We start from the raw sequence: 13,686 nt of genomic DNA, 5'->3' as shown, positions 1-13,686 counted from the left end.
AAAAAGAAAAAGGGAAAGAATTTGGGTTGCCTCCTAAGAAGAGCCTTCATTAATGTCGTAGCATGATGCAATGTCAAAGCACTAGTATTTGAAGCAAAGAACCGCCACCACTTGGCTCTCACCAACGTTTCCCAACCAATTTATCACTCAATGACCGCTAACTCGAACATGACCCTAGGTTATGAGCTTTGCGAGCTACCAATGCACCAAATAGAATCACATTAACAACTTCAAATGGACCACTCCATTTCGATTTAAGCTCACCCAGAAACATACTTAACCTTGAATTGAACAACAACAGTAGATCATCGGCCTTGAACTCCTTGTTCTAAATATGTTTGTCATGAAGGTATTTCATCTTTTCTTTGTAGAAGGACAACTTTCATAGACCTGATACTAGAATTCATCCAACTCATTTGAATGTGCAAACTTGAATGTTAGAGGCTACATCCTAATCAAGATTTAGCTTGTTTAAGGCCCACATTTCCTTATGCTCCAATTCCACCGAAAAATGACAAGCTTTCCAGAACACCAACCGATACGGGGACATTCTGATAGGTGTTTTGTAAGCCATTCTATATGACCATAGAGCATCATCTAGCATTTGGATAAATCTGACCTATTAGCATTAACTGTCTTCAACAAGATACATTTTATCTTTTGGTTGGACACTTCAACTTGACCACTTACTTGCGGATGACAAGGGGTTGCCACTTTATGAGTGACACCATATTTTCCAAGCAAAGTGTCATAATACTTGTTGAAAAAATTGTGACCCTCCATCACTTATGATTTCTCTAGAAGTCCTAAATCTTGTGAATATGTTCTTATTAAAAAGACACCACACTCCTAGCTCATTATTAGGTAAAGCAACGTCTTCCACCCACTTAGACACATAATCCGCTGCAATCCAATTACAGGTGTTACCAAAGGAACTCGCAAATGGGTCCATGAATTTAATACCCCAAACATTGAAGATATATATATTTAAGATATGTGTAAGGGGCATTTCATATTTCTTTGAAATTCTACTGGCTCGTTGACATTGATCATACCTTTTTGCAAGATCACTTGCAACCTTGTAAAGAGTAAGCCAATAGAAATCACAACTTAGGTCCTTTGCCACCAATTTTTATCCCCCATTGTGACCACCATAAGGTGAAGTATAACAAGTAATGAAAATATCGCTTTGTTACTCATCCAACACACATCTCCTAATCGGTCCATCTGCGCAAATTCAAAAAAGATATGATATATCCCAATAGTAGTCCATGCAGTCCCTCTTGTTCTTCTTCCTTTGGTTTTAAGTGAAATCTTCCGAATGATACTGCTATCAATGAAATTAGCCAAATCTGCAAAAGTATGGTACGTCTTTCATAGGAAGTGCCAAAATTTGCTCATTGGAAAAGAAGTCATTGATCTCATTGCCATCATGTAGCCTTTTCTCCTCCTCCAAACAAGATAAGTGGTCTGCTTACTTGGTTTTCATTCCCCTTATTATCTGGGATCTCAATGTCAAACGCTTGCAATAGAAGCACCCATCTCATCAACTGGAATTTGGATTCCTTTTTGCTCATAAGATATCACAGTGCCACATGATCTGTGTGCACAATGACCTTTACACCTATCAAATAAGGACAGAACTTCTCAATAGAAAATAAAATGGCAAGTAATTACTTTTCCATAATGGTGTAGTTGACATGGGCACTATGCACAGTCTTACTAGCATAGTAAACCATATGGATAATTTTATTGATCCTTCGCCCAAAAATATCCCCAACCGCCACATCACTCATCACACATGAGCTCAAACGGTAAGATCCAATCCGGGGATACAATAATAGTAGTGGTTGTTAAATTTAAACATCAACTCTTCAAAAGTCCTCACGCAATTGGCATTGAAATTCAACTTTGCATCTTTTCGAGGAGCTTGCACAACGGGTTCACATCTTTTTAAAAATCTTTGATGAATATCCGGTAAAATCCCACATGGCCTAAGGAACTTCTTGGACCCTTGAACGAGGTTAGAGGTGGAAGCTTGGTAATCACTTCAATATTTGTGTTATCCACTTCAATGCCATTCTTCAAATTTTTATAACTAAAGATAATGCCCTCCTTAACCATAAAATGACATTTCTCCCAATTGAGTACCAAGTTTAGTTCCTCACATCTAGCCAATATTTTGTCAAAATTAGCAAGGCAATCATCAAATAAATCCCCAACAACCAAAAAGTCAGTCATGAGTACTTCAAGGTAGTCCTCCACCATATCTATGAAGATGGCTGTCATACACCGGCGGAACGTTGTTGGTGCACTGCACAAGCCAAAAAGAATCCTTTTGAAAAAAAAAAGTAACATATGGGTATGTAAAACTGGTATTCTCTTGATTTTCCATTGCGATGAGAATTTATTTGTATCGGTGAGAATAACCATCTAGAAAATAATGGAAATTATGCCTGGCCAATCTATCAAGCATTTGATTCATGAATGGAAGGGGAAGTGGTCCTTCCTTCTAACTATGTTGAACTCCAGGTAATGCATAAAAATCCTCCATCTAGTAACCATTATTGTAGATATCAACTCATTCTTTTCATTGGTAGCAACCATCATGCCTCCCTTCTTTGGATACATTGACCCGAAGAGGTATATGAACTATAAGAAATGGGTTACACAACTCCAGCATCCAACTATTTGATAATCTACTTCTTTAGAAGATCTTGCATTTCTTATTTAAGTCTCTTATGATGTTTAATAGATGGTCAACCACCACATTCCAATATTATCTTAAGCGAACAAAAAGCGGGGCTTATACCCCGAATGTTCGCCAAAGTCCACCTAATAGATTTCTTCATACTTTGTAGGATTGACAAAGTGGAATCTACAAACAAGATGAAATACTAACCAGTAAAGCATAAAAAGAGCCAAGATACTTATACTAAAGGTGTGGTGGCAATGGCTTCTACACCAAAGTAGGAGGCTCTTCAATTAAAGTCTCTGTGGGAGGAGTTTTCCTATTTTTAAAATCCAATGATAATTTTCCGGGTGGATAACTATAAGACCGCATGATTTAACACATACCATGAAGCCATCCATTTCATCATCATCATCATCAAAATTGAGCAAAATGCCATCCAACGTCAATTATGACATCAGTCTCTAAATCTACAAAAGAGCACACTTCATTGATATTTGGTTGACGCATAGACTTGCACACATGAAATATCAGTTGCTCGTCACCAACCTGGAAAGTGAGTTCCCACACCTCATCATCATAAAGGGCCTTTCCGTAGCAAGTAGTGGCTTTCCAATAATAATTGGAACGTCATAGTCCACTTCACAATCAAGAATAACACAGTCCTCCTAAAGAATGAATTTATTAACTTGAACCAATACATCTTCAATCACTCCCAATAGTATCCTTGTTGTGCTACCGGCCATTGTAACCTCATAAATATGGGTCTTAGTTTCCTAATCCCCAAAATTTTTAAAGCCAAATAGGGCATCAAGTTGATATTTTCCCTAAAATAATATAAGGCCTTAGCAAAATTGACACTTCTAATGCTACAAAGAATTGTGAAAGAACCGGGATCCTTCAATTTGGGAGCAATGGAATGAACAATAGCACTAACTTGATGACTGACCCTAAGAACCAGGCATTTTCTTAAATGCTTCCTCCAATTACACATTAATAGATAGACAGTTTATTATTTGGATGAACTTATTCAATTAGTTCTCACCATTTTGCTTAGCAAGCCTTTGGGGATAAGGAAGAGGATCCTTTGTCAAAAGCCTTTTGCACCACTGGATCCGGTATGTCAATTATATGTTTCCTGGATGGGTTCACCTCTTCTTAGGTCTCCACCATATTATCATCAATTTCAATTCGGATTTCATCATTTACTCGAGCATTATCATATGAAACCTCCTCCTTTTGGAGCATTTGGCCATCATCTATAATTTTTTCCACTTTGGTTGGGTACACTCCCACTTTTTCCACTCCTTGTGATAACTACCATAGTATGTCCTGTGTTTAACTATGTCCTGTGTTTCTACTGCCCTTTTGATTCATTACCATATCATTTGGTAATACAACCTTATTGTAGATCTTAAGAGATTTGTTCCATTTGGACTTAAAAATTTCCAAACATATGTGGTATTAGGAACAAGTTGAGCATCCAAAATCTGCATTCTTTTCCATCATTTAATGCTCAGTTCGACCTATTTCATTGCTTTAGAACTTGAACCTTAGGAAAGATAGGGAGGTGGGTTGCTTGGTTTGTTGATATATTGGGGGACATTAGAAACCTGAACTTCAATTGGCATAATTTTTATGTTCCCCCAACTATCTTGACTATTACCTCCCCAATTCCCTTGGTTATTATTGTTGTGCCAGTTCCGTTGGTTGTTGTCGGTACCCCAATTGCTTTGGTTATTGTTATTTCCCCATTTTCCTTGGTTGTTTTGAGGTCTCCATTGGCCTTGAATGGAACCTTTGAAGTATCCCTTTTGTCATTGATAATTGTTCACGTATTGTACTTCCTCATCTTGCTTTTGGTAAGAATCTTCTTGTTCATAACCACCATCATCTTGTACATAACTCTCCACCCGAGTTTGAATTTGGTTACCTTTGATCTCTTCTTTGTGGCTAATGCATTCACTCCCTCCTTCCATTGCATGGAATTTCTTTGGAGCATGAGTTTTATGGAGTTGTGCCTTAGAAGGTTGAGTCATTGGACGGGAGTTGCCAAGACGAAGAAGTCTCTACCATCTCATCAAGAATCTCACATGCCTCTATACAAGATGTTGTCATGAAATTACCATTGGCTAGTTGATTGACCACCCATTGGTTTGTGTTATTGATTCCATGGTAGAATTTTCGTTGGATCATGTTGTTGGTCATATCATTTTTAGGACACTCCTTTACCATAGTACAATGCTGCTCCCAATCTCATTTAAGGGTTTATTGGGTTCTTGCTTGAAGCCCAATATTGCATCCCATAAGGTAACCATGTTCTTGGGGAAAAAGAATTTCGAAATGAAATTTGCCACCAACTCAACCCATGTATGAATAGAAGGATAAGGCAAGCATTCCAACCATTCTAAGGCCTTCCTCCATAGCGACAAGGGAAATAAAGTTAACCTCCATGCATCTTTTGAGATATTAGTTGCTTTGCTTCTCCAACAAACATCCACAAAACCTTTCAAATGTTATAAGTATTTTGATGCGGTGCTACGGTAAAATAGCATGTTGCTCGAGCAAAGTGAACATCACATTGGTAATTTGGAAGTTATCTGCCCTAATTAGAGGGGGGACTATAATACTAGCGTACCTTTCATCTAGCAAATTTCGGTGTTGCACCGCTTGGGGTTGTGGTGGTGATGGAGATGGAGGCATATTGTTTTACTGCGCATGGTCTTGGTGGTTTGGTTGTCGCTCCGGAGGCATTTTATCAAGTCGTTCCCCCTCGCCATCCACCTCTCCCAATGCTAAATTACCAAGCTCGTTGTTTGCCATTGGTACAGTCAAAGAAGCAAGTAAGTGACATGAAAGTAAAAGAATATATTCAAGAAACACACTCAATTATAAAGCAATCATCGTAAACTCTTCGGCAACGTCACCAAAATTTGATAACTCCCAAGACATACCCTAAGATGGGATATGTGATAAGTGAGTATTTTAACAACTTATTATTACCTTTTTGCTTTAGTTTTTAGTCTGAAAGTAGTGATTTTTGTTTCCAAATATAATCAAATTGTGTGAAATTCCAGGCATGTTGGAGGATCCGAGCTAAATGGAAAAATGTAACTCAAAAACGAGTGTTTCAGCTTAACAAGGTAAAGAGGAGTAACACAAAGAAAAGTACAGTTCGCAAAACTTATTCTTCAGCCACGGATGAAGATGCGGTCCGCACAAATGCAAGTACGACCGCAGATATACCCTTGATGCTTCAGAGGAAGTTTAGCGGAAGTGTGGTCCTCACTTCATATTATGTGGCCGCAAAAGTAGTTCGCACTGACAAGCTTGAAAAGTTCGGAGATGCTACAGAAGACCAAGAGAGAAGCCTCTTAAGAATGCAGTGTACAGCCAAAATATGCAACAGGACAAGCTGAAGTGCGGCTGCTATGATTATTATGCAGCTGCAGGATTCCTCCCATTGGAAGAGTAGAAAAAAGTATGGTCCACACACCAAATTGTTAGGAAAACTTGGCTAACAATAAATTAAGCCAAGTAAGGTTTTGACTAGTTTTATTAAAGGATTTGAACTAGAGATAGGAATAAACCCACTTAGACTCATATCAATTGCTTATATTGCTACCCATTTGGTATAGAGAAAGCCAATTTTAGCATAATCACTGACCGAGAGGTATTGAGAGGGTACTTGAGAATTGAGAGTCATAATTCAACCTGATCTACCAAGAAAGTATTAATTACTATACCCATTAGGTTTACACTTAGGTGAATGTTACATCCCTAGGATTTTCCATTAATTGATTAAAACACCAAAATATTTCATTCTCTAGTTGCTACTATTTCGATTAATTTCTTAGTTGTTAAATTAGATTAAAATTACCCACTATGTTTTAAAGTCTAATTTAGCTATTTTATTACACCCCATGTTTTCGTACGTAAAAGTACGCCATAAGTAAATTAATGAAAGCTCAGAAATGAGATGTTACATCCCGCATTTTCGTACGTTGAAGATTCATCGTAAGTTAATCGACGTAAGTTTAGGAATGAGATTATTTTGAGATTATAAGCATTATGCTAATTCAAACAAGTGATGAGTAAATTCGTGAAGGTGAGAGGGTAAGCAAATCAAAGAAAATAAATTTCGTCGAAGTTTGAGATTTTGGGATAAAAATACGGCCCGAGCTAAAATAACTGGTATTTATAGACTAATACCATACAAGGTAGCACATAACCATTATAGTAAAGTGTATTAGTTATGTAAAAGTGGATAGTATTTAAAGTAAGTTGAGGTAATTCTTAATTATGTGAGTAATTGATTAATTATTGGGTAATAAGAGATTACCCAGTTAATTAAGAAATTATTGGGTGATTAATTAAATAATTGGTAAGATTAAACCCTCCCCACGTGGCAGCAAGCCACCCCAAGAATTTTGACTCTTAAGTCACTAATTATGTGAAAAGATTAGAAATATAAGATTTGGCATTCTTAAAAAGGTGAGTCACCTATCCATTTAATATGTAAGTCTTAGAAACGTGAGAGTCTATCCATTCTTAAGAACATGAGTAACATATCCATTTAGTCATATCCATTCTTAAGAACATGAGATTTGGCAATTATAAGGGAGTACAATGCAATCTTTCTCTAGAATATCATACGGATTGTTTCCGATTTCGATCTCGCCGTTATCTGTTTTGTCGCAATTAACGAGTGCTAGAGGGATTGTCAAGAGAATCTACTCAGGTATGTTAAGGATATCCCTTCTTTCCTTTTTGTATGATCCATACGATGCAAACGAAACGAACAAATGCATAACTTTCATAAATGACTGTATTCATAGGAATGCTAGAGATGCCCATGTTCTTGATTCCCCATGTATCCTATTATTCTATCATCTGTTCATGTGTCTCAGAAGATAAGTAAGTTGATCAAGTTTATTTCATGATATTAATCAGAGGTATAATAGTCTTATGACGTTCCAAGAGATTTTATTGACGTACTTCTCATGCATTGCATTCATTTATACATGTAGATTGACCCATGACCAGATGACATTATATATATATATATATATATATATATATACGTGTGTGTGTGTATATACACACACACACACATATTCATACGCATATGCATGACACTATAAGTATTTCAAGATTTATAGAGTTATCCAGACTTATAGGTTGAGTCATTTACTCCATGTTTATTCCTTGTCTTTTATAAACTTATTTATGTGCCTTACTTACTCGGTACATTATTTGTACTAACATCCTTTTGTTGGGGATGCTGCGATTCATGCTTGCAGGTCCTGATAGACAGGTCGAGAATCCTTCAAGTAAGCTATCAGCTCTGTGGAAGGTGTTGGTGCGCTCCATTTGCTCTGTAGTTGCTTGTTTCGTCAGTATGATTAGGACATGTGTTTATTAGTATGGCGGGTCCCTGTCCCGACCTTTATGACATTTATGTACTCTTACAGGCTTGTAGACATATGTCGTGTACGTGGAAAATTGTATGGCCTGGTCGGCCTATGTTCAGTATAAGAGTGATCATTTTGGTCTTATAGGCCAATATGGTGTATGTATAAGTTTGTATTCCCTCATGCCTTACTCTGGTTCATTAACCTATGATAGAATGATATGAAATATACGTTACGTTGGTACTCGGTTGAGTAAGGTACCAAGTGCCCATCGCGGCCCATTAGTTTGGTCATGACAATACCAGTTCTATCCTAGGGGGTCTACAAGCCGTGTCTAGTAGAGTCGTGTTTTTGGGTGTGTTGTGCACCACACTTATAAGCAGGAGGCTACAGGGCATTTAGGACTATCACTCTTTCTTCATACTCTAGATCGTGTGGTAGATCTCAGTTGAAAGAACTCAATTTCCTAAATTCTATCTTATTCATAATACGATGATGCCTACATCCAGAAAGACGATTAGTAAGAGATATAGCTGTGGAAGAGTTTAGTCAGAGGAACTCGATTTTTGCATCATGCTTATGACAGATAAATATGAGGTATTCAGCAGATCATGTGTACTAAGATGTGTAAGCTTCTTGATAAGGATTCCTAATGCAAGAATGTCTATCCACTCTTATGGTAAAAAAGAATAAGAGAATCGGAAGGTAGACACAAGTTTCAACAAGTAAAAAAAGCAAGGTGAAGAAGGGTATTAGGTACCCAGTTAATGAAGATTAATAGTATTTACAATTTAAGCAGAGAAATATAAGCATTTTGAGTTACCTTCAATTGTAACAGAGGTATGTACAATTATTCACACCAGTCTTAGTTATGATCCATGGGATCCAACAGTAGTAGTATAAGAAAAGGACGGACATCAGGATCCGGCTGGGGTCAGAGTGACCCACAATGATGGGTGGATTGTTTGCATTTCCAAAGGATATTGTAAATGTGCTAATGAATCTCCTTGCGAGACACCCGGATGGTGCACTCTAAAATAGTATATCTAGATATGAGTACTACAAACATAGGCACTGGAAGCCTAGAAGGGATAAATATTACCTTAGTATGGCTATCGTCCCTAGTAGGTAGAGAATGTTAGGCAACCCGAAGAGCCCATGGATGGAGCAAAGGGAGCTAAAGTCAAAAGAATGTCTTATCGAAGTTTTCGGAATAAAGTGATTGACAGAAATGTTAGCAAGAAATAAGAAGACAGTTATTGAAGAATTGTGAGTAAGACGTGATACATGACAACAATAGATAAAAAAATGACAGTATTATAGAGTCCATGGTCAAGGGAAGGAAAAGACAAGAAGTGACAGGCTTTAAGACAACAAAAGAATATAGGCCACAAAGTCATATCCTCATTTTGAGAAATAAGCTCGTGACTCCAACGCGACTACCTAAAGGAAAAGTTAGACCCCAAAGTAGTACAAATCAGTCTGGGATGGTGAACAAGGTAAACTAAACCTAAATTAGGGGCTGCTTGATTTGATAGTGGTCAATATCATGAGAATTTCATATTGCATTCCGGCGATAATAGAATGGACAATAGAAGAAGATTCATAAGAAATTCAGAGAAAGGTCATTCAAGAAGACGCTTCCCTAAAACAAGAAATGTGAGCAAAGTTAAACTTAAGGGACTAAGTGTGTCAGTTACACTAGTTGTCACCCTCGTAAGTAAGGAATTTCGTTATCCTTGGTATAGAAGGATTACCGCATGACGAGTAAGGGTCATCGATGATGTGAAAAGATTCCAAAGATGAAGAGGTAAAACATCTATACATAGGTTATCATAACACTAAATCTTAGTACTCAACTAAAGGGGGAATTTGGACTGACGTGATATTAAGTAAGAATTAAGTTGTTTTAGATATGGAGTGGTAAAGAAGGAATACGATAAAAATAAGAAAGCGATGAAGTTGCACTTATTCAAAGCCTAAAGAGATGCAACGATTCCAGAACATTATGCAAGCACAACGTCAAGGAGAGGAAGCAAGGGTTCTGGCCCCGGATGTTATTAACAAATAAAGAGCCAGCACAAGATGTAAGTTAAGACAAAGTAAATAACCCTAGAAAGGTTACACGGAGTATTGATATGAGAATGGGCCAACATGTAGTTAATAGTTGATTTAGGAAAAGCCTAGTTATGGTTAGTCAAAGGGATACAAACAAATCAGCAAGACGTGCAAGATAAATATAGTAAAACCCAATATACTGAATTTAGCCCTGTAGTTATGACATTGTAATACTTGAGAAATATTCAGATAGGAGTCGGGGTAGTTAAAGGTACCATATGAGTGTTATAGAAATAAACGAGAATTCCATTGGGAAGATAGTAAAAATATCAACTTCCGAAGCATCCCTACAAGCACAAGGGCGCGGAGGTAAGTAACCACGAATAATTATAGGCGAGTAAGGACATCAAAATTTTTATCGAGTATATGATGTAATAAGCTCGCAACCTTGCAAGAATCAGAGGGTCCTCCCTATGTACTACAATGAAAGTCTAGCTGAGGATAGGAAGACGACTTCAACCTAAACATAGTAACTTTAAGGAGAAATTGTCATGTAAAAACAATCTCACTAAAAAATTGTATGCATGCCAAAAGAAAGTGGCACCTACCGTGGCTATTGAACGGGAATTAAAGTCAAAAGTAATATTTGAGATCATATGAGTCACACAAAACTTTCAGTATGCGTGGGAACTAAGATAAGCCAAGTATTCATCCTACAAGTGGCAGAACGACCAAAAAAAATAATTGCTTGCAATTAAAGAAAGTTAGGGAGGAACAAAAGGAATTATTCGAATAATGATCTAGAGGTAATTACATTATGAATGCACCTAAGATTTCAGAGTATTATCCATGCAGCATATATGTTAACAATCATACAGCCGTAAAAGTCTCTGGTATAAGTTAAAAGAAAGAATTGAGTCCAGGTCATAGATGAAGGATTAAATTGTTAAAAGACTGTATCATGGATATTCCATAGCGTACATGAAGGGCTAATGTAATAGCTAATACCAGGGCAGGATATAGCTTAAGCCTACATAAAGGCCGATCAGAAGGAAGAGGAAACTAAAGAGTTACATTAACAAAGTAAATTAGGAGTCTGATTATTGGACCCAGAACATTATAGTCATCGTGATTGAGAACATTGCAAAATCACTCTTAATATCAGAGGTACAAGAGAGATAGTACAACAACCATATTCTACAACAGCTCTACGATAAAGCCAGTTAGAAGATTACCAGCCTCATAAGAAGCCTGTTTGAAGCTTTCACTAGATTGTGTATGCGCCAGAGGTGCAAGTATTATAATAGAGCTTCAAGGTGTGGAGGTGAATTTTACCTATGTGGAAGGGAGGTTATGAAAGGAGTAGAAGAGGTGAAGCGATATTTTAAGGTAAGTAAGGTAAAGTTGAACAACATACGAGATACTCAGGTGCAGAAAATTATGTATAATCTATACTTCAGATAGAAAATTATTAGTGGCATATCTTCCAGCTTATGGTTTCTAAGTACCAAGAGATCTAGCCAAGAGAGTAAAGGAGAGTTAGAGACGATGTGATGTCTCGCTTGATGTTCCGGAATAACATAAGGAAATATATGGTGCAAGCCAGTGGAAGGGATATGTATAGGTTGCAAGTTAAAGTATAGTAAAGTGACAAAGTTTTATGATATGAGTAAGGATAAGAAAGGAAGAGTGGAAAGGTGATGAGAAATGGATAAGTCCTCAGGATTAAGCCAGTGAAAAAAAGAGAGCTAATGGTTTCTATAAGTTATAGAATGTTCAGTATAGCCTGAATAAACTCAAAGGAGTCTAAGACTAGTGGCATTTAAAAGAAATGAAATGCTGCCCTGGTAATAGAATAAGGGTGTAATTGTGATAAATAAAGGATGACGTTTGGGCCTTCGATTGAGTTATGATTTGAAGAAAAAAAAAGGAGGGATGTCATGAGTTGTACGAGATTAGAATAACCCCCATAGGATGAATCACGTTGGGATTCTATGAAATACAGTTATGGAAGCATGGTGGATTAGTCTAATCATTTCCGATGTTCCCCGATGAGATGTGTGCCCTAGTGGCAATGTCACATAAAAGGTCAAGTTATCGGTATTAAGGTGAATCAACAATGGATGGATAAAAGTTACAAAGTACGAGATGAAATTAGACCATTATTCTTAAGATGAGCAGTAATAAAGAAGCATTAAAGGACATAGATTTGTGCATATAGGATAAGCAACGAGAGAAACCTGGAGTTTGGTAGTAGGCCTCAGTAACGATAAATCAAAGTAAGAGTTATGGCAGTAAAGTCATACGGATGGATAAACGGATCTATGAAATAAGATATAACAATATTCGTAAGTTTAAAAAAGTACTCGAGCGAAGAACTTCAATATACCCATAGATGCCCAGAGGAACATCTTAAGAGGCTTTGTATATGTTTACAAATTGAGGCCTAAAGGGGGGAATTCCCTGGCCTTTGGATTCATTCACAGAACAATGCCTAGATGGTAAGGAGAGTATTAAAGTACTCGCAAGAGCTATAGGTTATGATAATGATAAGTGCATCAGTAAACATTTGAGGACGAATGTTCCAAAGGGGGGAAAGATGTTACACCCCATGTTTTCATACGTGAAGTATGCCCTAAGTAAATTGATGAAAGTTCGGAAATGAGATGTTACATCCCGCATTTTTGTATGTTGAAGTTTCGTCGTAAGTTAATCGACGTAAGTTAAGGAATGAGATTATTTTGAGATTATAAGCATTATGCTATTTCAAACAAGTGATGAGTAAATTCTTGAAGGTGAGAGGGTAAGCAAATCAAAGAATTTCATCGAAGTTTGACTTTGGAATAAAAATACGGCCCTAGCTAAAATACCCGGCATTTATGGACTAGTACCATACAAGATACCACATGACCATGATAGTAAGGTGTATAATGTATGTAAAAGTGAGTAGTATTTTAAGTAAGTTGAGGTAATTCTTAATTATGTGAGTAATTGATTAATTATTGGGTAATGGGAGATTACCCAGTTAATTAAGGAATTATTGGGTGATTAATTAAAGAATTGAGTAAGATTAAACCCTCCCCACGTGGCAGGAAGCCACCCCAAGAATTGTGACTCTTAAGTCACTATACTATATGGAAATATAAGAAATGTGAGATTTGACATTTTTAAGAAGGTGAGTCACCTATCCATTTAATATGTAAGTCTTAAAAACGTGAGAGTCATATCCATTCTTAAGAACATGAGTAACATATCCATTTAATATGTAAGTCTTAAAAACGTGAGGGTCATATCCATTCTTAAGGACGTGAGAGTAATATATCAGAACGAGAGATTTGGCAATTATAAGAGAGTACGGTGCAATATTTCTAAAGAATATCATATGGATTGTTCCCAATTTTGATCTCACCGTTACATGTATCGTCGCAATTAATGTGTGCTAGAGGGATTATCAAAAGAATCTACTCAGGTATGTCAATGCTATCCCTTTCCTTTTAGCATGATCAATAAGGTACAAATAAA

The sequence above is a fragment of the Nicotiana sylvestris genome, chromosome 9 (assembly GCF_000393655.2).
Source record: "Nicotiana sylvestris chromosome 9, ASM39365v2, whole genome shotgun sequence".
In the NCBI taxonomy this organism is placed as follows: Eukaryota; Viridiplantae; Streptophyta; class Magnoliopsida; order Solanales; family Solanaceae; genus Nicotiana; species Nicotiana sylvestris.
The sequence above is the reverse complement of the archived record's forward strand: the minus strand, read 5'-3'. Positions refer to the sequence as shown.